The 26122-nt window shown below is 56.4% G+C and overlaps 1 protein-coding gene across 2 annotated transcripts in view; it reads right to left on the bottom strand.

Moving 5' to 3' along the window:
• The window catches only part of RIMS3 (regulating synaptic membrane exocytosis 3), a 36048-nt gene extending 17131 nt beyond the window's left edge, over positions 1-18917 (bottom strand). For both annotated transcript variants that reach the window (XM_047789563.1, XM_047789564.1), the window contains exons 1-2: positions 18626-18917; positions 2901-3074 (exon numbers count right to left, since the gene is read on the bottom strand). The gene's annotated coding sequence lies outside the window, so the exon portion shown is untranslated. The remainder of the gene's footprint in view (positions 1-2900; positions 3075-18625) is intronic.
• Between the last annotated feature and the right edge of the window lie 7205 nt (positions 18918-26122).

Here is a 26122-nt window from a genome sequence, read left to right as displayed (position 1 = left end):
TGACTAGTTAGAGTTAAATATTTAATGAGCGCTGGAGACGAGGACAGAGGATGCCGGGAGTCACTCGGGGGAGAGGGGCAGCCGCTGCCCATGGCGCTCTCTTTTGTGCAGGGGGGGATCTCCTGCTGTTGGCCTCTCCAACTTGGCTGGAGGTCCAAGGCTCAGGCAGAGCCTAGGAGAGAGGGGCACCCCAGGCTCCACGTCCGGCCCTTCCCAGCCCGGTCCTGGCCCCCAGCGCTTCGCCCAGAGCAGCTTCTCACTGCAGGGCTCGGGCGCTGTCACCCTGAGGGAATCTGACCATCCTAAAGGACCCAGAAAGGGGAGGAAGAGGGGTGGGAAGGGAAGGCACTACTCGGGCTGATGAGGAAGACCGTTCCCAGACGGCGAGAATGGCCGCCTGGGCTCCTGGTCAGCACGGCTCCTGCCGGCCTGGGAAATGAGGGCTGATGGTGGGATGCGCCTTCCTTGCGGCTGTCTGGACTGCTCCCTCGGGCCCTGTGACACGGGCAGAGGCTCGGATTGTGTTTCTCCGTCTATCTCCTGTCAGCCTCGCGGCTAATGGAAAGTGCCCCTGGCCCCGAGCCTATGAGGACCGCTTCAGTATCCAGGTCCAGGGCCAGTTGGTGTGTCTTGGTGGGTGTCTGCATGGCCTTTTGGAGGACGGTGGGAGGAGGCTTAGGTACTCTGGACCAGTTACAGCATAGGCCTAATTTACGCCTTACAAGTATTTCTGTCAGGTGGGTGGTTGTTTCCATGTTGCAGATAAGAAAACAGAGTCTCAGAGACATCAAGCCCTTGCCCATGCTACTCAGCCAAGAAAGTGGCCAGGCCTGGACCTGAAAACGCCTGTTTCCAGATCTCCTGTTTCTACAAAGAGAGATGCGCTCAGCAGCCCCCGCTCCTTTAACCAGGGCTCACTCAGATGTGGGGGCCCATCCCTCCTGCTCAGGCTTTGCCCTGTGTCTCCGGGCTCTTTGAGAAAACTGCAAAAAAAGCATCTATGATGAGAAAGCCCCTCCGGCCCGGGTCCCCACAGCTGCCGGGAGCATCTGAGGGGTAGCACAGTGCCACTCAGACCACAGCTGGAGCAGCCGGTGCGGAGAGGGAAGAACGCTGGAAGCTCCCGGGGAGGGGGGGCGGAGAAGGAAAGAGGGCAGGGGACGAAATTCCTGACCCTGCCAACCCAGGGGCTGTTTCCTCATGAAACAGCAAGCAGAGGGTTTGCACCATCCAGAGCCATGTTCTCAGAGTCCCCCTGTGGTGGAGTGGGTTAAGGATCTGGCATTGGCACTGCAGCGGCTCGGGTCACTGCTGTGGCACAGGTGTGACCTGTGGCAACCTCCAGTTGCCATGGACACAGCCCCAGAAAAAAACAAACCAAAACAACCAAAACAAAACAGAGCCATGTTCTCATCTTTAACCACGCAGGAATCACCCAGGGGGCCTGGAGAGCTGATGTTTAGGAGAGCCCAGCGGGGCAGGCCACCCCCAAGGGGACAGAAGCAACCCCAGGGCCTTAGGGTCTGGCCCCTCCTCCCAAGGCCTGGGTAGGGCACCCCAGGCGAGCTCAGGAGCAGAAGGTGGGATTCGAAAGTATGCAGCTTCTTTGTGGGACAGTCTTGGGCTTGGGTTGCCCATCTGTGTGTAAAAGGAAAGGTCACACGAGGTGAGCTCTCAAGTCCTTGCGACTGGAGAGCCGAGGTGAACGCACTCGGTGGCGGCAGGCTCAGAATCAAGGCTCTGGGTGCTTCTCCGGCAGCCAGTCTAGTTCAAGGATAGCAAGACCGAGAGCCAGTCAGAACGGACCACCGGCCGCCACGAGGAGGGCGGAGGCCTACTCACAGCAAGCCCGCCCCCCCCACTTCAAGCCATCAGACCGCAGGGAGGGGAAGGGGCTGCAGGGGGAGACAAAGGCACAATGGTGAGGGGCCCGCAAGACACAGAGCACAGCGCTGGACATGCTGGGGCTTCTAAATGATTGCTAAATCAATTTCCACCAGAGTCACTTCAGCCACCCCCTGCCTCTGAGCAGGGCTGTCCCTCTCCTAGCCGAAAGGTCCTGTTTCCCAGGGGAAGAAAGCCCTCCCACGATCTCCGCGGGTCATGGAAACCTCACTCGCAAGTTCTCCTGGCTGACTCGCATCTATCGCTACCGCAGCATCTATGGCTGCAGCCTGGCCATCGCTCCAGGGAGGAGGGCTACGGGCCCCCCCAACTCCCGCCAAGCTCCATGCCAGCAGACCCCTTCCAAGCTCCCCGAGGAAGGAGCCTCGTGTTTTCTTTTTGGTCTTCAGGGTGTGGCCTCTACCTGGGGTCTCAGTACCCTAAGGGCTCCCCCAAACCCTCTCCCGAGTCCTGACAAGAGCAGGACTCTGGGCTCTGCCTGACCACCTTGGTCATCCTGACCATGGGTCTAACCAAGCAGTGAAGCCCTTTGAGAGGCAGTGAGGCTCCACGCCCAAGATGCACCCAGCTATCCACACTTTCAACAGAGAGGACCAAGGAATCTGTCCCAGGGTGATGGACTGTTCGGCTGGGAGGGATGGCAAATGACTAAGGCTCTCAGCACCCCTCCCTATCCCCTACCCACGGCAGGCATCACGAACCCATCTCGCTTTCTCCCTGGGGCCAGAGTTAACCTCAGAATCCCTCTTAACATAGTGCAGCTGATGAGAACCAGCTCATGGAGTCAAACCGATTTGCCTCCCTATTCTGACCTGAGCCTTTCATCTTGCAGAGGTGGAAATCAAGGCTCAGCATGGGAAAGAGACACACTCACAGTCACACAGAAAGCTGTGGACAAACCCAGAGCTCTAACCCAAGTCTCCTAACTCCCAGGTCCCACATCACCTGTCAGGTGCTTCCTCCCCACCTCTCACCTCCTTGAAAACCCAACTCACCGAACCGATGAATCTGAGCCTGGTGCTCCCATCACAGGGGGCTGCGCCCCTCCCCAACACCACACCCCTGGGGCATTTACATGGGCCTTCTGTTAACTTCTGAGACACCAGTTGTGAAGAAAGGAGGTGAAGACAAGCAGGGGAGCTCCCGGAAGGAGGCGGTGTGATAAGCGTCTGGAAGGAAAAAGGGAAGCTTCGAGGAAGGGCTTGGAGAAGCATCTGTTCTCCCGGGATTCCAGTAGCTCTGGAGTAAAAAGGCGGACTTTGGTTGTGTGACCTTGAGCAAAGCATTCAAACTCTCTGAGGCTGTCTCCTCCTTTATAAAACTGTCTAAACTTCTGGGTCCCCTAATCTGCCTTTAAGCCCGTCAGTGCTAAATCGCTGATGCTAAAGCCAAGCGACTCACCCCAGGGCTGACTGCTAAGGAGATCCAGGTCCTATTCTTCCCTCCTCTGTTCTCTCCCTGACCAATGCGGCCTTTGTCCCTCCCCAGACACTCTGTGGCATGAGCAGAGGAGGGGGGAGGGAGGACCGCCTCCTGACTCCACCTGCCCCCCCCCCCAGCATGTGACCCTGAGCTGGTCATCAGCTTCTATAACATGAGTCTACTTGCCACCTGGACCCAGCCCTGTTCTCCTGGCTGGACCGGGGATCCGATGAGATAATGAGGAACAAGAAAGCACTGCGATTAAAAGCATGAGCTTTGGAAGCAGACAGACTTCGTTCAAAACCTAGATCTGCCGCTTAACAAGCCGGAGGACGCAGGGCAATTTCCTTAACTAACCTCCGGAAGCTACGGCTCCTCATCTCTAAAGTGGGGGTAATAATACCTGCCTTGGGATTCTCAGGTGAAATATTACGAAAATAAGGATTGGTACATGTTAAATGCTCAGCTGGGCAGCTGTATTATTACGATTCATATCTCGCCTTGTAAATGGCAAAGGACGTCACAGGTGTTAGTGCTTATTCGTCTGGACGGCACACCGGGTGCAACCACTTCACGGGCGGCCTCGGAGGCCAACAGGACCACCTCCTGCCCCAGCCCCAGGGGTTCCACCCAGAGTCCAGGGTAAGCGTGGGATCTAGGTCCCTGCACCTCTCAGGTGAGAGGCTGTCTTCTTCCTTGCCAGCATCTCAACACCCAGCTGCCCCCAACCCCTGCCCCGGTGGATGCCAGGCCTGGCATTTGTGACCCCTGCTGGCTGTACCCTTGATCCAGCACCAGGGCGGCCCTTCACTTCACCTGCGCCAATCTGCACCCATGCCAGAGGCCAGACTTAAGCTCAGAACCCCTCTGAACACACTGCTGCTTCACCAACGGATAAGAACCAGCTCATGAGGTCAAACTGATGTTATCTGCATCCACAAGAGGGGAGGGGTTCCCTGGTTTCTGGCCTTCCCCCGCCCCCCGCCAGGGAGAGACGGGCGGGTGGCAGAGCTGGTGCGTGGTGGGGAAGGATAAGCTGGGCCCAGGGAGCCCCCCCAGCTGGAGTGGGGGGGCGCTCTGCCGGCTCCTTTCCCGGTCGTGCTGACGTTTGTCTTCCCCAATCCAGGCTCGCTCGTGCACGCTACACAAAACAGGGAGAGACACAGCATACAGAACTTCAAATGTGTGATCACACACCATGCAGACCCACACAAATGACAGGCAGTTAAAGACACAGTCACACGCAAACACACCCCTAAGAGACTCATCACACGAGTACACAGAGGCAGCCGCAACGACAGCCACAGGCAATCTCTCTCTATCTCTCTCTCTCTCACACACACACACACACACACACTTTGCCCCTGGCCAGCTTGGAGGGGCAGGCAGAGTCTCGCCCCTCACTGGGCAGGGCGGTGGGAAGGGTCTTACCCGCATCGGGGGGTGCTCTTGGCCAGGCGCACACGCCAGTTCTGAGCAGGCGCTCGTGTGAACTTGTACACAAACACACTCATACACACTCCCGCCCCCCATCTCACCCTCCGGGCCCCCATCCCCACAGGCTGGACAAAGGAGCTCGTCATGAGGTTTGCGGCCAGGAGATGAGAAGGCTGGCAGGGAGCAGCTGCTGTCACCATGGCTACCAGGCTGACCCACTTCTCCTCCACCCAACCTGGCCTACCCAGGCCGGACAAGGGGGTACCGACAGCCTTGGGTGGGTGGGGGCCTCTCCCATCACGTGCAGTACAGGGGCGGCCCTCTGACGGTGTGGGAGGGGGTCGACTGAACACCAGATAGGCTGGGTCCTGATACCGGGGCACCAGCCCGACGTCTCAGGAGAGCGGGGTGCTGAGAGCGCCGCCCCTGCGGGACACGGCCGGGTCGCCCCCAGCGTCGGGGCCTCTGGCCTCAGGGGCCCATGTGGGCCCTGCACCTGCCTTGGACGAGTCCTCAGACACAGTCCTCACAGTAGGGCAGGGAGTCAAGGGGCCCAACCCGTGTCCCCCAGACCCCTAGGACTCGGGACACCCAAGGCTGAGGCAGGCCCCGAGCCCCGTAAGCCCTGTCTCCAGTTTGGAAGGAGGTTCCCAAGGGCAAGGCTTGTCTTCCGCCGTTGGCCTCAGGGCCGCTCGCTGGGGGCTCAGCCAGGCCGTCCTTCGGAACGGGGGCTGCTGTGTGTCTTCTCGCAGCCCGGGGGGCGCGGGGAGGGGGGGGCAGCTCCTGCGGACACGGCCCCGCACCTTCCCTCACGACTGGGCTCAGAGAGGAACCACGCAGCCCCCAGACGGCTCAGCCTTGGGCAGAGAGGCTCTCAGGGCAGAGTGACTCCTCCTGCGTGACAGCTTCCCGCAGCTCCTGGGTCCCGTCAGGAGCAGCCAGAAACCCCTCCCCAGGCCCACAAGCAAAGTGGCCCTGCGCCCACTGGTGCCTCCGCACTTGCATACCTTCGAGTCCTCAAAGGTATCCCCCCCCCCCCGCCTGCCGTCAGTCAGCCTGGAACGCGCTTCTCCGGCCTGCACCCACCCTCCCGGCTGAGGACCCCGCGTCTGTGCGGTGGCGCTTTTGCGGGCTAACCCCTGCTCATTGCTCAGTCCCCATTGGAATGTCATGTGCGCTTCCGTTCCCCTTGCCTGCTCCCCCAGACCCTGTGCTGCCCCCTGTCTGTGATGGGTTGAATTGCCCCCCCCCAAAAGAAAGATACGCTGAAGCCCCAACCCTGCTATCTCACAATGAGACCTTATTTGGAAAGAGGGTCCCTGAAGACGTGACTGGTTACCCAGGTCAGACCGAAGGAGGTGGGTCCCTAACCCAGCAGGACGAGTCCTTACAAGAGGACAGCCGTGGGAAGACAGAGGTGGCGCGTGAGCCAGTCCACGTGAGGGTGAGGCAGGGATTGAAGCGACACAGCAACAGGCCAAGGAACAGCAAGAATTGCCAGCTGTCCCCAGCAGCCAGGAGGCAGCCAAGGAACAGCCTCCGTAGGAAGGAACCAACCTTGCCGACCCCGTGGTGTCAGGCTTCTAGCTTCTAGAGCTGTGAGACAATAGATTTCAGCCGTTTTAGGTTTGTGGTATTTTGTGACAGCTACATCCTAGGAAACAAGCACAGTGCTGGTCTTAACTCATTCAGGGCCCCCACCCCCACCCCCCCCGGGCCTTGGCTGTGCACTGCTTAAAAATAGGGGCGGTGCCAACTTCTTCATCCTGAATCCTCAGTACCTGGAACATAGTAGGGCACTGAATTCATTCCTTTGCTGAATGAATGAAGGGTGATCTAAAACAAACATTAAAATAATGTTATTTATAGCTGGATAGGAGAATTGTGAGTCATTTTTATTTTCTCCGTGTGACATATTGTGTTTTCTAAACTTACTACTTTAGAAACTATTAATGCTCTCATAAAGAAAAATGAACATACATACTTTTCTTTTCAAAACATACATTACAAATAACAGGCGTTTCCACCAATGTGTGTGTTGTGGAGAGGGAGAAGCCCTGCTCTATCGCTGATAATTGTCTTAACCGAGCCATGGAGTCCTCCTCGTGTCGCTAGAGTGCTTTCGGGAGTTGGATTTGCAGAGCTTGAGCTCTGGGGCCTCGAGGGGCATAGATTCACGTGGAAGCATCCAGACCAAGTACACACGCTTCCGGGCCATTTCCATTGCCCCACCCCCGCCCCCCACAGCTCCTGGGATCCGGTCAGATGTGGCAGCTGTCGCCTGACAGGGGCTGCTAGACTTGGCACTTGAGAACCCACTGGAAAACACCCTGGGGCTGAAGGCCGCTCCCAAGGAGCAAGACGCTGCCCTGAATGGATGTGCTGGCCTGTGCCTTTCAAACTCGGATGTGCACATGGAGCCCCGGGGATCTTCTGAAAGGCAGATCCTGATGCCCTGGGTCACGGGAAGGTGGACCTGAGAGTGTGCATTTCCCAGGTGATACCCACGTTGCTGGTCTGTGGACCGCCTAAAGCGCTGAGAGGTAAAGACGAAATACTCTGGCTGTTCTGCAGAAGGAGCGAGCACTTCGGAGGGGACACCCGAGAACGCATCATGAAGCAATGCCTCGCAGAGCGCCTCCAAAGAGGGGTGGGACTGGGAGAGGTACAAGCGGCAGGAGAGAGGTGGGAACTTACTGGAAAGGTCCAGAGAAAAAGAGTGCTGAGATAGGGGCTGGTGAACAGAACAGCACCATTGGAGCAGGAGGCAGATGCCGCTGTGGAAGAGACGGCTGGAAGGGTAGGCCAGGAACAGCCAGTGATGGGCTCGGAATGCAGGGCTAAGAAGCTTGGCTTTAATCCTGACATGGCTCAGATGTAACGTTTTGTAGAGATCAGTCGGGCACAGTGCAGAATCAGAGGAAAGCCTGACAGCAGGAAGAGCAAGCAGTCAGGAGGCAGGTAAGAAGGGCCACACCGCTTCAGACAGTACAGTGGAAGGAGTGCAGGAGTCAGGCGCGGGCTCAAGGGACTGCTGAGAGTTAGCGATGGGACAAAGTTGGAGAAAGGAAATAAAAGCACAGACTCCAACGTGATTGACAAGGGAGGGTGGAGAATGACAGGTGCCATCAGCAAAGCCTGAGGTCCCAGAGGGAAAAGTTGGCTTTAGGGGAACATGAGTCCCCATCCCAGATACGAAGAATCTGAGATAACATTGCAACTCCCAGAGGGACGCACTGGGCAGGGAAGCAGATTCCCTGGAGTTCAGGAGAGTGGTGTGTGAGCGGGCAGGATTTCGGTGTGTTCCCCAGAGGGAAAAGCAGGGTATGGAAAGGAAGGGAAGAACCTGAGACAGGTACAGAGTGAGGAAAGGGCGAGAGGTGACACCACAGTTAGAGGTAGGAGGGAAACAGAATCCGCTAAAGGAAGGAGAACCAACAGGTAAAAGTGGGAGAACCCAGAGAAGACGTCAGGAGTGCACAGGTGGCCAACCCGGACCTCATTCTGTCCTGGAGACCAAGGAGAGGCTGGCACAGCCCAGGATGCAGGCGGGCAAAGGAAGCACAGGCCTAACCAAGAGCCCAGCGTGAATGGAAAGCAGAAGGGGGGCTGGATCCCCTGGGGAGGATCTGGGTTGCAGCAAGATCCCAAGGTGCCTGAGACTCCCAAGCCCTTGCTCCAGCTCAGCCCAAGCACAGGAAGAACAGTATCCCCACCTGCAAACACACACACACAGCACTTACACACACGGGCCAAGCCCCCAGGGGCAGAGCGGAGAAGCTAAGGGAAGAGGTGTTTGGAGCGAAGCCTTAGTGAGGAGAGCACACAATGTATCATCCAACCAGGACTATTTCCAGAGTGAGCAGAGACACTGCTAACAATCACAGCAGAACCCTGAGTATAAATTAGGGCCGCGCCAGGCAAACCCTGGCCGTGAGGGATGCTGAATCCCCACTTCAGACTCTTTTGGTCCCTGTTCTCTTCCTGGATGGGGTGGTGGAACAGACAGACAGGTCGTAGGGACAGGCTAGCTCATCCTCAGAGGCAGGGACCCCGCTGAGGGTGTTGATGGATGAGAAAATCTCTCTCCCTCCCAGCCCTGCCCCAGCCTGAGCGCTGATGCCCCACGGGGAGACGTGGCAGCACCACGGACAGCAGCCAGCCGGCCTCCAGCTCCCTGCCCGCTTGGCTCTTGCTGGGCCAGGGCAGCCACCAGGCCAGATCAATATTTCATGGGGGAAGGGGCTCCTGTTACCAGCCTCGCGTCGGGCCAGAAGGCACCGCTGCACAGCGCCCGCCACCCACCCTGGGGACCCTTCTTGGGAAGCCAGCATGCCCTCGCCCCCATTCAGACCCTGCCCTCAATGTGCTCCGAATTCCCCACACACCTGCGGTCCTGCACTCTTTCCAGAGCACAAAGCCCTAAGTGCATGCCGCACACCTGCATGCAGCCACCCGGACACCTGATCTACAAAGACGATGACGTACGCAAAATACACACCTCACCCAGCGTACAAGTCGCCTAGACACACAGCACACGCACACCCCATAGGACACACAGATACACGTGCACATCACACACCTGACACTGTGCCACACCCGCCCAAACTCACAGGGCACAGAGCGTCCCCCACACCGACCGTCAGACACTTCACTCACAAGTATATTCACCGCGGACACACATGCACACCACAGCGCGCACACGCGTACATATAAATTCCTTCTCTCACACACACACACGTACCCGTGAGTGCGCACACACAGTATGCCTTCACAGAGACTCTGGACACACACCATGGACAGACAAGCACAGACCCTACACCACCCAGGCCACCCTCCCTCCTGGAGCCCAGGCCTGTCCTTCTGCTGTGGATGCAGGACTGGCGAGGGGCAGACAGGATGTCCCTCCTGCCCACCTGGCCCTGGTCTTGGGCCCTCTGGATAAATTCTCTGTGTCCTTTGAGGCCTCCTGGGGTCGCTGCCCAACCTCCAGGGGCAGGCAGTCGGCGGCACAAAGAGGTGGCAGGGCGGTGAGCAAAGAGCACAGGACCTTTGAGACCCCAAAGCCTCCTGGCTTTGCTGTCCTTGGGCTCCGGGCTCTGGGGCATGAGGCTCCAGGGACAGCTCCACCCTCACCCGCGGCTCCCATAGCCTCCGCGCTCCCTGAACGCCAGCCTCTGGGGGCTCTGAGGCCCATGTCATGCATGGAGACCTGGAGGATGTGGGGTCTGCAGCTCCTGCTTCCCCTAGGAGTGTCCAAGTCCTGCCTCAGACATCCTACCCTGTCCAGACACCCCAACTCCAAGAGCGCCCCCTCCAACAAGCTGGAGGACAGCGGCCCACATTCTCCCACCTACAGGACAATCACGGCGGGCCTCTCTGAAAGAAACCCAAGTCGGGGCACGAGGCAAAGAGAGGGGAGCAGGCTGGCACAGCAGAAAGAGACCCCCAGTTCTCCAGGGAGGTGGAGGGATCTTAAGGAGAGGCCAGGTCCATGTCCTTGCCATCTTCGTGCAGCTCCCCAGTCCTGCATCGTCCTCGCGACACCGTGTCCGCAGTGATTTCTGCCCAGTCTCCACACACCTGTGCGGCCCCAACATTCATGCTCTTGAAATCGACGCTTCTAACTTAAACGCCTTTATTTTAAAGAGAAACTTTGTGTTACCACTATAAATGGAAAGCCAGTACCACTTTTAAGATTAGAAAATACCAGCAAAATAAACACAGTGAAAACAAAGCTATATTATTAAATTTAAGGGACACGGAGCTGCCAATCAAGACCTCTGTTTAAAAGGAAGGGCGGCAAGTGTTGGAAAGTTGTTACAGACACATCGGCACGCGCTGGCACTTTCTCTCTGGGACAACCTTGGACTTGACAGAGTGGAAGGGAACCAACTTTCTCACGGTGTGAACCTGTGTCATGTAGTGACAGGTCCAGGACCCCTGAAAGTCATCTCGGGTCTCTGAGGTTACCATGCCCACACTGGGAAGGAAGCTCTAGGCTTGCCCGCCTCCTGCGGGAGCTTGGGTGGCACTGGGGCCAGCGGGTGCCCTGTTGCCACATTCCATTCTGGTAATAACAATCCTTAGCAATCGCTCAATGCGCTCCTATTTACAGTTGTCCTACACCCACCACCTGATGTGAGTCCCGCGGCAGAAATGACCAGGCCCGTTTCTGAATGAGAAAACGGGCTCTGAGACGCTAAGAGGCTCGCCCAGGATCACACGGCTGCACAGGCAGGTCCAGGAGGAGGAGACCCTCGACTCCACGCGGATGCCTTTTCTACTCTAGTTGAACCATCTTGCCCATAGTTGGCAGCCCTGGCTCTGTGCTGGCCTCGGGCTGGGCAGTGGGGCAGAGGGAGGAAGGGAATCTGGTTTCTGCCCCTGAGGCCTTCAGGGGCCTCCAAAGCCCACTGGCAAGGAAGTAAGTAGCTGAGGTTAAGAACTTTTCCTCTGGGGAGTTCTTGCTGTGGCTCAGCGGTGATGAGCCCAACTTAGCAACCATGAGGACGCAGGTTGGATCCTGGCCTCACTCCGTGGGTTAAGCATTGCTATGGCTTAGCTGTAGCTGTAGCTCTCCCGACTCCTAGCCTGGGAACTTCCATTTGCCTCATGTGCAGTGCCCCCCCCCCAAAAAAAAGTAAAAATAAAAAAAGAACTTTTCCTCTGGAGTCACACTGCTGTGTGTCCCTGGGCTGTAAATGTCATGTCTCTGAACCTCAGTTTCCCTGTCTCTAATATGTGGATAATAATAGCACCCATCGGAGTTCCCATCATGGCTCAGGGGAAATGAATCTGACTAGGATCCTCCTGAGGATGCAGGCTTGATCCCTGACCTCGCTCCGTGGGTTAAAGATCTGGCATTACCGTGAGCTGTGGTGTACGTCGCAGACGTGGCTCGGATCCGAGTTGCTGTGGCTGTGGCAGAGGCCGGCAGCTGTAGCTCCTATTCGACCCCTAGCCTGGGAACCTCCCTATGCCAAGGGTATGGCCCTAAAAAGGACACAGAGTAAGTGCTCAGAAAACCGCTCATTACCAAGGAAGCAAAGGGAATAGAACGGAGGGAGCTAAGGAAGGACAGGTGTGGGGAAGGAGCGGGGGCATCCCGGGAGCTGCACTGAGGAGAGGAAATGAGTTGAGTCTTAGAAGAGGAACAAATCAAAGAGAACTGTCCTGACTGCTCTTGCCCTCCTCCTCCCCCTCTCTCCACTCCATAGAGAGGTGAGAAAATCAGGGTCTCATCTCCCTAAATCTACACTCAGGTCTCTGAATGACATTTGCCAGGCCCTTCAGCGCCTGCCCTGAGCACTGCTGCCCCAGCAAAAGACTCCCCTTGAAGTCACAATGCCGGGTCTGTTTTCTCCAGGTGCTGTCCAGATGGAAGGCGGGGGCCAGGTCCACCTGGCTCTGCAAGAATTATAGCAGATGTCTTTTGAAGTACTTGCCCAGATGATAAACAAGAGCCATGACTGCATGTCTGACTTTGTGATCCTTCCTTGCAGGCTGCAGCTGATTGGACCAGGATGGGCAGCTGAACCCCTCAGAGCCAATCAGATCCTTTCCTAGAAGTTTGGACGTGGATCTGCCATGCCCTGGGTTCTACCTCTGAACACGGCTGGCACTAGGGACATGATACAGGAACCATGGGTGGTCCAGTGAGTGGAAAAGCAAGAGAAAGCCCAGTCTGTGGAGACAGAAAGGTGGAGGCAACCAAAAAGGCACAGAGAGTGCCTGCTTCAGTTTCTCCTGGGCTTCAGGTCCTGCCTCCCAGAAGCTAACGATTTTCCTGCTCCTTAGTTCCCAGGAATCCCTTGTGTCCTCGTAATAAACCCTTCTTTACTACTGAGGCTGGCTTGAGTGGGTTTCTGTATATAAGCAAAGACCTAATTAAAGACAGGGGAGAAGCCGGGAGCTGGAGACGCGAAGATGAACAAACCTGTGTCTTCACCGGAAGACCTCAGCTTAACGGGAAACAAGGAGGAAAAGATGCAGAGTCTGCATGGATGGGGATGAGGGAGGGAGGTTAACGCTGCCCAGGGGGGACCAGGAGGGGTCCTCAGGGGCCTCACAGCAAAGGCGGCAGCTGAACTGGTTTTGAAGATTGAAGGATGTTCTCCAGGAAGACAGCGCAGGGGTGACGAGGCATTATAGGCGGAGGGAACAGCAAGGGTAGAGGCACAGAGGCACAAAACAGCCCAATGCATTAGAGGAATGGGAGTTCAAAGGGCGGGGTGGCAGCGAGCAGGGGAGACGAGGCTGGAGAGGCTGTCCGTCCGTCCGTCGGGAGCAGATCATAAGGGCTTTGAATCCCATGCCAAGAAGCTGAGGCCTTTCCTGTCCGCAGTGGGGAGCCATTGAAGTATTTTAAGTAGCAGGGGGTGACAGGGTCAGTTCTGAGCTTTAGAAAGATCGCTCTGGGGCTGAACAGAGACGGGGCTGGAGAAGGCAGGCCTGGAGGCGGGGAGGCTAGCTAGGATGCTGCAGCAGTGATTCATCCTCCCCTTTCATCCACAGAACAGCTCACTGTCCACCTACTATGTGCAGAGGCCAAATGGGATTCCTGACCCCGTGGCGTCCACGGTCTAACAAGAAAGAGACAAAGAGAAGCAAGCCAAGCGTGTTGAGTGTGGCAAAGAAGTACGAGGTCCCACAGAGGCATGGTGTTTAGTTTCCAGTTTAGGCTTCTCTGCAAAAATGACGCTGGCGCGGGTATCTATCTGAAGGAGAGAGGAAAGGAGGGGGAGGGCATTCCAGGATGAAAGTCCAACAGCCGAGGGAGAGGGAGAATGCACAGAAGATCCAAAAAGGTAGCTTGGCTTTTATTCCAAGAAGCCTTGGAAGGGTCTTGAGCAGGGAAATGACACAATCAAACGTTTCTCTTTAGACGAGATCACGCTGGCTACAGCACGAAACACGAAAGGAAGCGGGGCAAGAACAGAGACGCAAGGAGACCACTGGGGCGGCTGTCACAGTGGTCCAGGGAGAGCTGACGCTGGTCTGGAGGGGGCAGGGGGTGGGCGGGCGGGAGACGACTGATGAACTCAGGAGAGGTATTCAGAAGAACCTCACTTGCTAAGTAAGGACTAGCTGTGGAGTGCGGGGAGGGAAGGAGAGGGAGGTGTCCAGGAGAACTTCCAGCTTTCCAGCTTGAGCGAGTGGGTGGATGGTGGTGGCAGAGAAGAGCTAGGGACACTGGAGGCAGAGCAGGTGCCAGCAGGCGGAGCTGGGACCTAGTTTGGACCCGAGGCTGATCATGAGACATCTAAATGTGGTCCAGGAAGGAAGGAGTCAGACCAGCAGGTCTTGAGCCCAGAAGAGATGTTAACGCCAAGTACTGAGATTACCTGCGAGTGGGGGGAGAGTGGGCCACGCCGTGCAAGGGGGGGGGTTGCTCTGAGGAATCATGGTAGCAGCAGGGCCCGGGGGCAGATGGCCAGACGCACTGAGCTTGGAAAATCAGGACTGGGAAATCAAAAAGCTACTTCTCTCAGCCCTGGGAGGCAGCGGGCTTCGGCTCCACCTCTGCTGGCCGAGTACCACACCTGGGCTCAGGCGCCTCCCAGGTGAAACAGCTCTTCCTCCACCTTACACCTCCTTGCTGCTCAGCAAACTCACGTTATCCTTGGACCTGGCTCGGGGGATGCCTCGTCCTAGTGAAGACGTCCCAGGTCCAGGCATGCACACTGTCTCCCGTTCAACAGCCGGGTTTCCATCCCAGCTCTGCCACTTGATGGCTGTGTGGCTTTGAACCCGAAACCCACTTGCCTCATCTAAACGAGGGAAATAATAATCGGGCCTACCCCGCAGGGCTGTTGGGAGAGGAACACGAGAGGCATTTAGCAGAGACCCCAGCGCACAGGGCGCAGTAAATAAATGTTTACTGTTCTTAACATCCCTCCCACCTGGGGACGGTGGGTCGTGCCCTCCACCTTCTACCTCCTCCATCCCCGCACCATCTGCAGGTCTGTGAAGCGCCCTGTCTCTTCCTAGCCCAGCCCAATCTGTGGCGCTATATAACATGCAGGGCCCAGGGCTAAGTGAAAAAGCAGGACCCTTTGTTCAGAATTATGAATAATTTCAAAGTGGGGACAGCCAAACATTAAACCAAGTGCGGGGTCCGTCTGGGAGCAGGTCACACAGCACCTTGAATCCAGCCCTGCCCCACCCACGGCCAGCCCTGCGCCTGGGCCTGGCCGGGGCAGGTGTCAGCGCCCCCCCGCAAGAAAGTTAAAATGCCAACTGACGCTGTGATGGGGTGTTTTGATTTCCACCTGGGATTTCATTTTATCCTTGACACAGAGAGATAACATCACCGCCCTTTATAGCCCAGGATATTAAGTGCAGACCTAGGGGTGCTTCGTCAGAGGCTGCCCACCTCAGGAACCGCAGCGCTGGGAGATGAATCTCGGCCCGCCTGGCGCCCCAGCCCCGCCTCCCGCCCTCCGGCTCCCTGGGGAGAACCTGCGCCCAGGGGATGAACTTGGGGAACAAGGCCAGAGAGAGAAAGCTGGAGGGCCTGGGACGAGACACATAAACAACCCACTCCCTGGGCACCGGGGCTGCTGCGCAGGGAAGGGGTACGAGAGGGCAAAAGGTCACTCCCGAAAAGGCTCTGCCTGACAGCCGGAGACCCGAGGCCACACCACCTGGAAATCAGACCCTCCCTCCTCTGCCTCAAACCTTTAAGAGCTGCTATTGGTTTCGGGATAATTCCCAAGTCTTTGGTACCCTGCTGGATAGACCAGGGAGGTCTGGCCTGGCTGCACTGGCTCCAGCGCGTGCTCTCCCCGCTGCTGCCAACCCCCCCTGCCCCCCAACCACACACACACACACACACACACAGCAAGCCTGTCCCGACGTCGCCAAGGCCTCAGCACACTCGGCTCCCCTCTTCGTTGCCCCCTCAACTCCTCGTCACTCCAGCCTCCCTGAATCCTCCTCTCAGCACACGCCGCATGTGTCATTACCTGCCCTGGGCCTTCTCTGTGGAGGCAGGGGCTGCCTGACACACAGCTTGAACATCAGGTGTCTGAGCACCTCGTCCTGCAACGGAGGCAGGAGGGCCCTGCCTCCTCCTCCTCCTCCTCCTCCTCTCTCCACCCCCACCTCCCAGCCCTTCTGTCCTTACCCGAGTGTCCTGAACGCAAGCTGTGACCTGCCCAGATGTGCAAAGAGAAAAGAATCATCACACAGCCTGCCCCCTCGACCTGCCGGTCCTGGCTGGGTTCTGCACATCCGATTATGACACCTAATCCCCGAGTACCTGCCAGGTAGGGGTGGGGCAGTATGGGTGTAAATTATTCCTCCTTTCCAGAGGAGTCTGAGACCTGAGGTGGTAACAGAGGCTGGAAGTGGAGGATGAGGGATTTGAACCCAGGTCTGTCTGGTGCCCAAGAACCTGGAATCCTCTAGACTGCTGTGACTCACTGTTCCCAGCCAGCTCACCTCCAACGGGAGAGCAGTGGTTTCTAACCCGTGCCCTCGGCTCACACACAGCCCAGGCAGCACAGCTCCTCTGTCGGCTCAGCAAAACACCAGTGCAGGAGACAGCTCCGCTGTGGGCAAGAGACCAGCGCAGAAGTCGCCCCTCCCCTGGGTCAACAAAATGCCAGTCCCAGGGCAGCCAAACCCTAATAGGGGAGACACTCCGACTGTCAGCAAAATGCTGCTACAGGAGGCATCCCTTGCACCCCAGGTCGGCAGAGGGCCAGTGTGAGACATTTCCCTACATATACCCCCCTCTGCATGTCATAGGTGTGCACAGAGTCCTCCGAGGTGGAGCTCCCGGGTGGGCTGGGGAGGCTATGGGGCGGGGCTGCTGCTGCTGCTGCCTGCGGGAGAAGGCTGCAACCTGGGAGTGGGGCAGGCTCGGGTGAGGGTTCTCACATGGCACTAATGAAATCAACCACCAAGCTGCCCCTTCTTCCCCAGGGACCCTCCAGGCTCCAGCTGATGCAATGCCCGGGCCAGATAATTGTTTTTTCCCCTCCTTAAAGGGCCAGCTGCTGTTGCAGCTACAGGCATCACCCAGACCCCTGGCAGACCCCCCAGAGCTCAGCACGCGGTTAGGGACAGGGTGAGCCCGGAAAGTAGCAGCTCAGCCCTGAGCTCCACAGAGTAAAATCCAATTATGTCCAGAGACCAGAGGTGTCTGTGAGCACAAGGGGGGAGGGAGAGAGAAGAGCTCAGGCAGAGACAGTGCCCAGCACCCTGAGCCCGCGTGCCCCGAGGGAAGGGACATTGGGCCCTGCTGGGTCCTCAGCTCCTTGGCACAGGGGTTGCTCAGGAGTTCAGCAGTTACCTACTGAGCTCCCCTGAGGGCCAGCCACTGGGCTAAGCAGCCCAAATCCACCATTTCGTTTACTCCTCCCAGCAGACCTAGAAGGTGGGTCTGCTTTCGTGAAGGAGGCTCAGAGAGGGGAAGTGACTTCCTCAATAGCGCATAGCTAGAAAGTGGCAGAGCCTGGGTTTGAAGCCAAGTTTGCCTCACTCTGGCTTCAAACCCTGCAGAGGGTTGGGAAGGTATCAAACCCCAGAGCTGGAGGTCCCTAAGCCGGGCGGCTGGCACAGAGGGTAGGGAAGGGGTCTGTGGGCCCTAAATAGGCTCTGAAGGGCATGGAGCATGGACCAGGACCCCTTCCCCCGCCCCCCTCACTCCCACCAGAGATGCCCCGTGAGGCTGCCCACATGCCCCCAGGGACAGTTGGCAGCTGCCTGATTACAGGCTAATTGGTGGCTGGCAGCAACTGTGGGGCTGGGTAGTTAACCCCTTGGTGACCAGGCCTTGCCCTGAAAGGCCCTCTCCCCATCACTCCAAGCCCCAATCTCAAGGATCCTAGACTTAAGAAGTCATCACGGGCAGAAGACAGGACCAAAGAGACAGCAGCCTTTCTTTCCAGACTTAGGCAACACCCCTGCGGCGGGGGTGGGGGTGGGGGGTAAACACCAACATTCGCCGGCCTCCCCCACCTCACAGGGCCACATCCAAACAGCCCCCAGGTGGCAGTGAGGCCGGTGCCCCTGTTCTCTGGCCTCGGTATGGTGTTGCCCACGCCATTCGCGACCTCAGGAGCTACGGGCCTTCTCCGGCTTTCCAGGCCCAGCGGACGGGGAAGAAACCCACTCCTCGGGAATGAGTTATCCAGAGAAGGCGATGAGGACAGGGGTCCAGGCAGCTTAGGGGCCAGCAGGTGAAGACAATCTCGCCTTGAATGAGAGGGGCCCAGGTGGCCCCCCAAGAGTCATACTAAGCCACCCTGAACCCTGGACTCCCCACCATGGATTGACCAATGGCCTTTCTCAGCTTCATAGAGCACCCCTCCCCCAATCCTAGGGCTGGAGGGGGCATCATCCCTTTTCTTGGGTGGGTGGCTGGCAACACAGCGGTATCTCATTGGGAAAAAAGAGTGGCCAGCTTCTCAGCCAGGGCGCAGGCAGGAGAGAGAAAGGCAGGCTGCCTTCCAGCTCTCTTTCCAGGAGGGATTTTTAGCACTTTCCAAAAATGCCACGGAAGGCAACGCTGTTGAAGACCAGGGAGGGCCCCCAGTGCTTTGAGCATCAGTAAAGAACTCAAGACTCCGGGGCCTCTACTCCATTTTCCGGGCTTCCCCAAACACCTCAGGTTCCCTTCTCATACCTTAGCCACCCCCCCCAAGTGGCATCACACACACACACACACACACACACACACACAGTGCTCCTCCCCTGAGCCCCCTTACCCCCAGCCCCAGCCCCGGCACACTCAGATCCCTACGTGGCGCCTCACGACCAGAGACCCCTCCCCCGCCCCGTGGTCCCCCAGACCACCGCAGCCCCCTCCCCACGTCCACTCCCAGGCGAGCAAGGCCTGCAGACTTACCCAGAGGTGGGCCTGGGGTCCAGACAGGGAGGGGTCTCCGCTGGCCGAGGCGGCTCCGCAAGGCGGGGCAGGTGTTGCCCCGGGACCCGCCCCGCGGATCCGGAGGTAGGCGCGGCCCAGTCCCAGGCGGGTGGCGGACTCCGAGGGGCAGGGGCGCGGGGCGGGGACGGGCGGCGAGAGAGGCTCACGGGGGCATCGCCCGCCACCGGGCCGGGCAGCTCAGCTCCACCGGCCTGCGCTGCCGGCTCCGCAGCCGCCACCGTTCTCAGCCGCCGCCGGGTGCAAAGCCCGAGACCCGGCTGGCGGGAGGCGAAGAGGGAGGCGGGGCCTGGTGGGGGCGGGGCCTCGGGAGCGGGCGGGGCCAGCGGAGGGGCGGGGCCATCTGGGGCGGGAGAACGGAGGAGGTGGGCGGGGCCTAAGGGAACCTGGGGAGTACGGGTTTGCCAGGTTGGGGCGACCTGTGCTAATAAGGCCTGGAAGGGGCAGGGTGGGGAGAACGCCCCGAGCCTCTCCACTGTCCCCAGAACGCTCCTGCTCATGGTTGGCCCCGCTCCCCACCTCCACCACTGTCTGCTCTTCCTTCTCTCTGGGGAACCTCCCAGGACCTCCCTGGCAACACAGTAGCCCTGTCACACCCTGTACCAGATCCAGGAATGTCATGATGACAGCAGGGGACATGTCCTACAAACATCAAGTCCAAGGGTTCCCTGATGGCCTAGTGGTTAAGGACTCGGCTTTGTCACTGCCATGGCTCGAGTTGGATCCCTGGCCCAGGGAACTTCCGCATGCTGCAGAAGCGGCCAAAAAAGGAAAAGAAAAAAATCAAGTCCAGTTTACAGAGGAGAAAAGATTGGCCCCAGTGCCTGCTGTGAAGAAAAACACTTTGCGATGTCGCTTTCAGACAGAGGGCAAGGGAGTAGAGTGTCCTGCCCTGAGGCCCAGGCTAACCTTCCCTCGTCCCCTTTTCTGTTCTCCTAGAGCAGGGGTTTTCAACCTGGGGTGATTTTTGCCACCCCCACCCCAACATTTGACAGTGTCTGGAGACATCTTTGGTTTTCACAACTGGGGTTTGCCCTGGCATCTACTTAGAAGAGATGAGGGTTGCTGCTAGAGAGTCCCCAGTGCACAGGACAGCCCCAAATGTCACTACTGCCAAGACTGAGAAGCCCTGCTCTAGGATGCAGCATCCGTCTAAATGCTTCCACCTGGGCTCCCTGCGGCCGGGGCTCGAGGAGGCACCGAGTGAAATCTCCCCCGGGGTCACGCTGCCCCCATCGTGCTGCCCTCGGCCTCGCTCAGCTGTTCATTTCCGCTTCGGGACTCCAGTGTTCTCAATTCCACTCCTTCATGGAGGGAACAACGTGACTACCGTTTGCCTTCCTGACTGTTTGCTGAAAGTCAGGCAAAAGGAGCCGTCTGCCTACTCAGGGCATGGATGGGGAGTGGAAGGGTGTGGGGGGAGGAGGCAAATGATGGGGATTATTTAATTAAAAAATCGAGCCTCCTGAGGAGAACCAGCTGTATCTTCAACACACCCCTCACCCGATCTCATCCCTTCTCACCTTCTCAGTTGTTAAACTGAGACCCAACAATTGGGAGAGCCTGGAGCTGGGGCTTACAGCTGGCCAGGTGGCGAAGGGACTCACAATTTTATGCACTTAGTAACTAAACTTTTGTCATCATCCAACCTACATCAGGCCTAAAACTAAGAGCTGTGCTGTAGAACACTTGCTCTGCAGCAGCAAAGGGGATTAGACTGGGGAGCAGGGGACAAGATGGAGGCCAGGGAAGTGGCCAGAATGGTGGCGGGGGTGAAGGATGGGGAGAGCAGAGACTGAGGGTGTGGAGCGGAAGGAAGGAATCGAGATTGCTCTGTGCTCCTCCCCTGTACCCCATCACAGAGACCCGTACACCAGAGGATCCCTTTGGAAGCATGGTTCCTTTGCGCATCTCTGGAAAACGTGGAATTTCCCCCTGCAGAAATGTGCAGATGTGTCCTTTGCATATAATTTCAGGGACTCCAAAGCTCCATACTGGCTTCCAGAAGGATTAGGTAGGGTTGATTCTTAAGTGTATATAGAAGAATAAACATGCAGAGACCAAAAAAAAAAAAAATCTAGAAAAAAGGAATGGAGTGCCGAAATGGACAAGCACACAAGCACACAAAGGAATTCGGTGTAGGATAGAGACAGTGCTTCAGACAAATGGGGGAAATACAGGCCTTCCAACAAATGGGTGGAATAACAGGCAAGTGATCTGGGGAAATAAGAGAAAGCTGCGTCCTTACCGACCCTGAAATAAATTCCAGGTGGAGCATGTATTTAAATAATAACATCATAATGTACCAGAAGAAAACATGACGAATGTTTTGACAAATCTGGACGGCTGGAAAGACTTTCTAAGCCTGACGACACCTGGACGCCAAAGGGAAAACATCAATAAAGCTGACTATAAAACGTCTATAGAGAAGTGGCCCTACTCAAGTTGGAAAGACAAATGACAAACCGGAAGGGATACATCCCAGCTGCCCCCTGCTCTTGCACCCTCTCTCTGGCCTGCCCGTCCCTCCCCCAAGCCGCGAAGGGCATAAGCAGAAGGGAGGGCCGCCAGTGGCTCTGAGAGTCAAGGCCAGCACCTGACGGAGGCTCCTCCCCCGGCGCCCTGGCCAGCGCCCACCTGTTCCGGCGCTGGGAAGCCCCGGAGATCCCAGCCCGGCCATCTGGGTCCACAGCGGGTGCTTTAGCACAACCGAGCCGGAGTCCGCGCCAAGGCTGCTCACCACTGCCTTCGTGTGGCCATCCTGGGAACTGCGGTCCTCGGTCCTGCTCCCGCAGTTTCCCAGCGTTAAGGCGGGACTATTGTTCTTAATATAAATAAGTTAAATTTGTGAGGAAGCAAACAATGCTGCAGGCATTGTGCTAAACACAGCGTAGAATACTTCCTTTGATCCTTCTTCTGGTGGGTTCACTCTGTTATTTCCATTTGACAAGTGAGAAAACAGGATTAGAAAGAAGTGACTTGTCCAGTCTTAAGTGCATATAGAAGAATAAACATGCAGAGACAAGTGGTGTCTTGGGATTCAAGGTCCGACTCCGGGGCTCAGTCTTCATATAACAAAGCAAAGTCCCTGAGGGCGTTCAATAAACGGAATTCTTAAGGTTAACCTTGAACCAGGCCTTATCCCAGGTGCTGGCAATTCAGAATGAGGGAAACAGCCAACGGGAAAAAGAGGCAGAAAATATTTTCGATACACTGAATCTTGGAAACATCAGTGAACATGTTAATCCCAGAATCTGAGAACTTCTGGGTTTCTGCTGTGTTGCTCTAGGGACCCAGCCTGCCTCTTTCCTCCCAGATGCTCCCCACCTGGGCTTAAGGTACCAGTCACCTAAGCCCAAAACCTGAGAGTCACTCTTTTTTTTTTTTTTTTTTTGGCCTTTTAGGGCCACACCCGCAGCCTATAGAGGTTTCCAGGTCAGGGGTAGAATCCAAGCCACAGCCACAGCCACGCCAGATCTGAGCCACGTCTGCGACCTGCACCACACACAGCTCACGGCAATGCCAGGTCCTTAACCCACTCTTGACTCCTGCCTTATCCTCACCCCCCTCCAGGTAATCATCAGAGTCTGCCCAATCTACCTTCTCAACGCTCTGCAGGTTCACTGTCTGCTCTCTATCCCCACGTGGGACCCTCAGCCAGACGGCCTTCCTCACGGTTGTTTTATTTGTTCGTTCGTTTGTTTGTTTGTCTAGGTTTCTGGCTTGGGGAGGGTTTTGGCTACACCCAAAGCATGTGGAAATTCCTAGGCCAGGGACTGAACCCTCACCACAGCAGCGACCCAAGACACTGCAGTGACAAGACTGGATCCTTAACCTGCTGTGCCACAAGGGGACTCCCTTCCTCATTCTTGAGTCCAGCTGCTGGCCGTGACTGGGTCTCAGCACTTTCAAACTCTCACATACAGAGAAGTCCTTCTGAAGCAAACCTGGCCGCATTCCCCTCCTACTGAAACCTCTTTTCATTGATGGATTCCACAAATATCAAGCAAGCGTTTATTACATAATGTGTACTGAGGACACAGCAATGAGCAAAATATAGAAATTAAAGTCGATTGGGGGGGTTCCTGCTGTGGCTCAGCAGTAAGGAACCCAACTAGTACCCATGAGGACGTGGGTTCAATCCCTAGCCTTGCTCTGTGGGTTAAGAATGCTGTGAGCCATGGCTAGGTCAAAGACCCAGCTCAGATCTGGCATTGCTGTGGCTGTGGCATCGGCTGGGAGACATCAATCCAATGACCACCCAGCAACCCCTGCCACCAAAACAATGTGTAACTACAAACTGGAATATATGTCCAAGAGGGGTCTGACCCAGTAAGGGAGGTCCTAGAATGCTCTCCCAAGGTATTCACCCCAAGTCTGAATAGCAGTCAACAAGATCAAAGAGTCAAAGATGGGGTAAGAGCTGAAGGTGCCTCCCTGAGCCTCAGTTTCCTCATCTGTATTTTGGGAGTATATAGAGCTGTGGGGATTAAATGAGTTAATGTGTATAAAGCCTTAGAATAGGTCCTAGGACATAACTGTGCTGTAACTTTTAGCTATAATAATAATTATTATTAATTTTTTAAAGGTAGAGAGACATTGGAAGCCTATCAGCAAAGAAGTTAAAAGAGCAAGTAGCATTTTTTTAGATGTCCCTCTGGCTGCAGGGGAAAGCATGGATTGCGACAAGGAAAGAACAGATTTGAGGGGTTTAAGGAGGAGACTTTAGCAGGAGACCACTGAGAGCTCTGAGACTTTTAAACTGACAAGGTAGCGGGGACTTGGAGAGCTTTTGTGGTTGAGGTAGTAGAAATGACTAGCCTTGGTGTTTGATTGGTGGTGGGATATGGTAGGTGGTGGCAAGGGGCCTCCCCAGCATTGCAGCCCTGGCAGCAGGGGTGGTGGCAGTGAGGTTCGTCACCAGGTCAGGGGAGCTTGGAGGAGGACCGGGCCTGGGAAGGATGCTGAGTCCTATTCTGGATGTGTTCAGATTCAAGCATGTTGGGGATGATGGGCTGCCAAGGAGCTGATTAGGTCTGGAGTTCAGAGGAGAAGTTGTGGCTGGAGACATCAGATTGGAATTGTTGGCAAATGCATGAAAACTGGACCCCCATCGACCCATCTGGAAAAGGTGGGAGGAAGAGAATAACAATGATGTTTAAGGCTCCTCCTGGTTCCAACGTGTGTAGGATTCCAAGTGTTCAGGTCGGTAGGGACTCCAGAGACAGAAGAGAAAAAACCTGCATGGCCTGAATGACTTGGCAGAGGCTCCTTGGAAGCTGTTATTCTTTCATCTGACTTTCTTTCACTGAGCAGTTACCATGAGCCACACGCTCTGCTGGAGATGGAAGGGTCAGGAGACCCAACCCCTGTCCTTGGGGAATTCATAGCCTGGTACAGAAACAGGAGGCAAGTGGCAATTCCAAAATAGGAACCCAGGTGCCCTAAGGCAAGCCTGGGAGGCCAAGAGATGCTTCCTAGAGGAAGTGACATCCAAGACAAGAGCCGAAAGTCGGTACCGGAAAGCCGTGTGGGAGTCTGGGCAGAGAGGGCTGTTCATGTGATTGTTTTTAAAGATTCTCTCGCCTCTTGAATTTTCAGCTTTGGACTCTATCCGTGTGACCTGAGAACCCATTTCAGTACTGAACCCGGCAATAGTAGTTGCATCTCTTCAGCTATGTTGAAATTGTCTTCTTCTAGATCCTTCTCCTCAAAGCTCTTCCTGCCTCAACTCTACCCTCTAAGGACTTGGATGAGGGTGGGGCAAGAGAGGCGCCTCGGGGACAAATTTAGGGAGGCACTCACTGGGAGGGGCACACAACGTGTTCGGCGCTGCTGCACTCGGCTCACCCCAGTCCGTCCACACCTGTGGCTCCTCTGCTTTACAGAGGCCCTCCTCCCACTCCCTTGCTGCTCAATAGCACCTCCTCCTGGCTGTCTGCTCTTCTCCCCCACCATCCCTCCCCCCTCCCTGAGCCCAGGTGGTCCTCCGTGCCCTAATAGCATGGTAAAGGTTGCGCGGTGCGTTGTCGGCAGAGCAGGCTTGGCATCAGAGCCCTGCTGTGATGTTTATTATCCCTGAACCATTCTCTGAGTCAGTTTCCATGTGTGTCAAACGTGGCGCCAACTTCACAGGGGAGCCGTAAGGATTAAATGAAAAACTGCATGTAAAGCGATCAGCAGTGATTGGTACAAGGGACTCAGTAAGTGGTAGCTATTATGACTTTGTTTATACTTCTAAAGCACTCAGACACTGAACGATAGAATCTAATTATTTTCCTGCCTTTGTCTTCACTGTATCATAAGTTCCCTGGAGCAGGGAGGAGGAGGAGGAGAGGATGGGAGACAAAGAAGGTCTTCATAGGCAACATTTAACAGGCATCAAGACTTGTCTGCTGCGTAACTCGAGCAAAGAACTGACAAAGCCTACGGGAAAAGTTCCGGGCAGGAAACCTGGAGCCTTGGGCTCCAGTCACATGGTCCCAGGGATGGCACAGTGCCTGCCAGACTCACATCCATGTCAAGGCAAAAGCTGCCCAGACTACAAACCCGGTAGGCGCCGTGCTTAGACCACTCGGCCCCTCCAACCTCTAGATGTGGCAGATGGGGCCAGCACAGAGCCAAGGGTTACCATCTCGTAGGTTAACTGGTGACCTTTAACTAATGGCTCAGCACAAGAACCCGAGACAGGCCGATTAGAGGCTCTCTTGAACCGGGGGCCAGAGACAAACTGTCAGGGGGCGGAGGGAAGTGAAGAGGGGAGGCCAGGGACTAAAGCGCCTCTTAGCCGGTGAAGCCCAGTGGGAGCTGAGATAAGGAGCGGAGACCAGAGGAAGCGGCAGCCTGGCGGGAGGGAGAGGAAGAGGAGCCTGCTGTGCAGAGACGGGGAGGGTGAGAGGGGAGGGAGAAGGAATAGAGCAAGACGTCGTCCTGGAGCTGCCTCTTGCCTGCTGGCATTTCAGTGCCAGTCCTTACAAGAAACTCCTTTACGTGTGACCTAGGTTGGGTAGGTTTCTGCTCCTTGCAGCCCATGGGTCTGACTCTACTTGTTGTCTTGGCAAGTCTTCGCCCCTCTCTGGGCCTTGCTTTGACTAGACCTTCCCGAAGGTCCTTCCCCAGGTGATGCTCTCTTTGCACCGGACAGAGCAAGAGTGGTTTTTTGGTTCTGGGCCACAGAGCTCAGTGTTTGGTACAGAGTGCCCATGACACCCTGGCTCCCCACACAGCTCGGTGGCTGGTTAAAGAGCCTGCAGGAGGATCCAGCACATGCCTGGCTTTGAACCTGAACCTCCCCCTTCCATTGCATCCGTTGTTGGATCATGAAGGAACTGAGGAAATAGTGCTGGTGTTTCTCCAGGGTTTTTTGGGTTCTGAATGCCCTCCCAGCGCCCTTAACACTTTTCTGGACCCATGTCAGCATTTCAGAGGATTCTAGTGCCAGGTCTGCTCCAAAGAAAG

Source organism: Phacochoerus africanus, chromosome 8, assembly GCF_016906955.1.
Source record: "Phacochoerus africanus isolate WHEZ1 chromosome 8, ROS_Pafr_v1, whole genome shotgun sequence".
Classification (NCBI taxonomy): domain Eukaryota; kingdom Metazoa; phylum Chordata; class Mammalia; order Artiodactyla; family Suidae; genus Phacochoerus; species Phacochoerus africanus.
Note: the sequence above shows the minus strand (reverse complement) of the source record. Positions and strands in the feature narration are given on the sequence as shown.